This window comes from Cupressus sempervirens, chromosome 10 (genome assembly GCF_028749045.1).
Source record: "Cupressus sempervirens isolate cs-2001-9-10 chromosome 10, ASM2874904v1, whole genome shotgun sequence".
NCBI classification, from domain to species: Eukaryota; Viridiplantae; Streptophyta; class Pinopsida; order Cupressales; family Cupressaceae; genus Cupressus; species Cupressus sempervirens.
Window position 1 is genome coordinate 715,105,110 of NC_143127.1, and position 3,172 is coordinate 715,108,281.

At 31.7% G+C, this 3,172-nt stretch overlaps 1 non-coding gene across 1 annotated transcript; it reads right to left on the reverse strand.

Annotated features, from left to right (window-relative positions):
• Positions 1-1,242: 1,242 nt before the first annotated feature.
• Positions 1,243-1,316, reverse strand: TRNAV-AAC (transfer RNA valine (anticodon AAC)). The gene has a single exon. It is a non-coding gene; the product is annotated as a tRNA-Val (tRNA).
• Between the last annotated feature and the right edge of the window lie 1,856 nt (positions 1,317-3,172).

Consider the following 3,172-nt stretch of genomic DNA (forward strand, 5'->3'; position numbering starts at 1 on the left):
TGATATGTAAATGTAATGTACAAAAATAGGGTTCAATAGTTTATGTATGCAAACTAAGAAACAAGGCATATATTCACTTTAACTATATTGAAGGAGAATGGATCCACTTGGCTCAAAGATTCAAGCATAAAATCTCAACGCTAATTGTTTTAGTTGGAAATGATACTAAAAATATGTAAAGGGAATGCCTAGGGCCAAAGGTGATAAAATGAGGGTTTTAGACATACATGGGAAATTACAAAAGTGACATGTAGATTGCTGATATAGATCTTAAAAGAGGAGAAAGAAAAAAAAAACATGTGATTCAAATCCAAGTTCAAAATGGAAGGTAAGCTTCACATGGGACAATATCAACCTATAAATGTTGGATGCAAATGAAAATGGAAAATTGAGAATCAAGATCCTTGATGTAATGCTCTTTGAACGTTAGCACAAGTTTTGATGCAATAACATGAGTTGAGAGATCATAAAAGAAATCAATCACAAATGCATGCGATCATAAGGTTGTTTTGACTTTGCTACAATGCTTGGATTTGAAGAATATGGTGCTATTTAATGTCACCTCGAATGTTTCTTGGATGGTTATGATTGTGAGATGATGTGAAAATGAATTAGAATAATGTTCTTATATAGGATTCTCAAGGTATTTTTCAAATTAAGCCAACTTCCAATGATCACAAAGAAAATAACCGGAACTTGACACCAATATGCTTTGTAGTTGAACCTAAATAAGAAGGTAAAACACACCCTAAGCATTGTTAACCCATAATATTAAGTCAATATTTTTGTAAATGATGTGATTTATATTTTGATTAGCTGTTTTAACTACCATGTGAATAACTGAAATGAGATTATTATGAGACGAGACTTAAACATCACAAATTAAGACAAAGGGCTGAAAATGTAATGTAAATGTTACAATGTACAACATTGCAATTTGTTAAAATCTTTATCTTCTTTTCTATTGAAATCCGCCACAAGATTTGATTTTGGGGCGGGGTACCATTTTAGACGTTTTTTGGGCCAACTCCAAGTCTTCGTCTTCATCTTCAGAAACCTCAGCTTCTTTTCATTGAAATCCTTTGAAACTTTAAAATCCCTCTTCTGAAATTGGGGTAATAATCCTGACTAGGAGCATAAGAAATTTGAACATCCGCCATTAAATCGACTAGTCACAGATAAGATTTCTCTCCAAAATAATCGAAAAGGTTTGTGCTAGGATTCCAAGAGAAGATAAGAAAATGGCGCCGCCCGGACTTGAACCGGAGACCTTCAGTGTGTTAGACTGACGTGATAACCAACTACACCACGGCACCATGTGCTTTTAATGGTGAATTTTAAATCTGAAATATTTATATATCATAAGGTTTGCTGCTGATTTCATAAGAATGGAAATCCGAAGTTTGAATCTTTAGCACATCATTTTGTACGGACATGGCTATCTTCTCTACAAATTGCATCATTGACTAAATTTCAAAAAAATGAAAACACAATATTTTTTTTGAAATTTTTAGGATTTGATCTTCATGATCTATAGATTTTGTGATAAAAAACAACAATTTTTTTGAGAAAATTTCACTTTGTTTTTGTGAATCTGAAAAAGAATCATGTTTGACTTTTTTTTTTTCTTTAGTACATTTTGTCTGGAGATTAAAGCCAACGCCATTTTGTACGGAAGAACGAATTTGAATTTGTCAGCGTCCGACGAAAGGTAAAGAGTAGTGGCTATAGCTATTTTAATTATATATTAGATTTAGATGACTTTCTTTTTTGTTGTTCTTTATTACTATAATTTAACGGTTTAAAATTAAGTTTTTGAATCATGCATATTTGAAGTTTTTGTCACACAAAAAAGGGTAAAAAATTGGTTATTTCAAAGTGTAATTTTATATCTGCTTGAAGATGGTTCAAAAATCGTCTACTCAAAATCACTAGTACTTGTAGACAAATGTCTATGGTGGAGTACAATTGTTCGAGTATTGTTGCGCAAATGTTGAGGGGTGGTGCAGAAATAGACCAATCATGAATTGAACAAGCTAAAAATTGACCGATTATTGGTACATGAATAACTATTAAAGTGAACAATTTATAGGAGCTAAACATGACAATAAGTGAATGGTTATTAGTACCTTGGCTACTATTGGGGCCTTTCCCCTCTAATGTCATGTTACTTAAGAGAGGTCACAAATTATTACTTTGTGGGGGAGGGCATGAATGCACATTTTGTATCAAATAAAGAATTTGATTTTGTCAACATCTCATATGTAATGTTGTTTAAGAGAGGTTGTAGATTCAAATCATGTAGAGGAAAAGATTTCATAGTTAAGCACCTTATGTTAAAATTTCAAGTCACCTCTATTTTATAGCAGTTAACTTGGCAAGTCCCCTATGTATAACTAAGGTTTTAGGGTCATATCATTAAATATGATGTCACATCAACATACTTTTTTTCCTAAGGTATCCAAAACAACTAAAAAAAGTGAGATAGATAGTTTTGCACTAATTTATATTTAATTGGTGTATTGATATGTAATAGCATCGTTCATTTCTTTTTAGAAATATGGGATACATTTCATTCAATTATAAGTAGTTATCACCAATAACATCTTTAAAATCATAACTATCACTGCAATACTATATAAAAAAAGGTATTAAATCAACAAGTGTTATCACAACTACTGGAACACATTGATCCTTAACATATTTTTTCCTAAAAAGGGTAGTTGAGAAGCATCGCATATAGGGAACCCAATGCACTTTGTAAAACAACCTCCAAGATTTTAGAAGTTGGCTCTTAAAATTTTTCCTCTTGAAAAGAGAAAGCAAGAAAACAATTGATCCAAGGAGACTCACCATAACTTTCAAAATCTCTTCAATCTCTCAAGCTAAGGAGTCAAAGAATTAGGAAACCCACCACTTAAGGCGTAGAACACTAAACTTTTCTTTTTTTGAAGAAAGAACAAAATGCAAAAGTCAGACAAATATGTACATACTGCAAAATGCTTTGATTTCTACACTTAAAAGTTTGCAAGAGCTATTTCTATGTCTACTAAAAATGATTATTCAAGGGAGTTTTTCCCATTAGGATGACATTGTATAACTTAGATTACAAACATAAAAAGAGCACATGACAGGGTTCAATTACTTGCACATCTATGATAGAATTATTAAA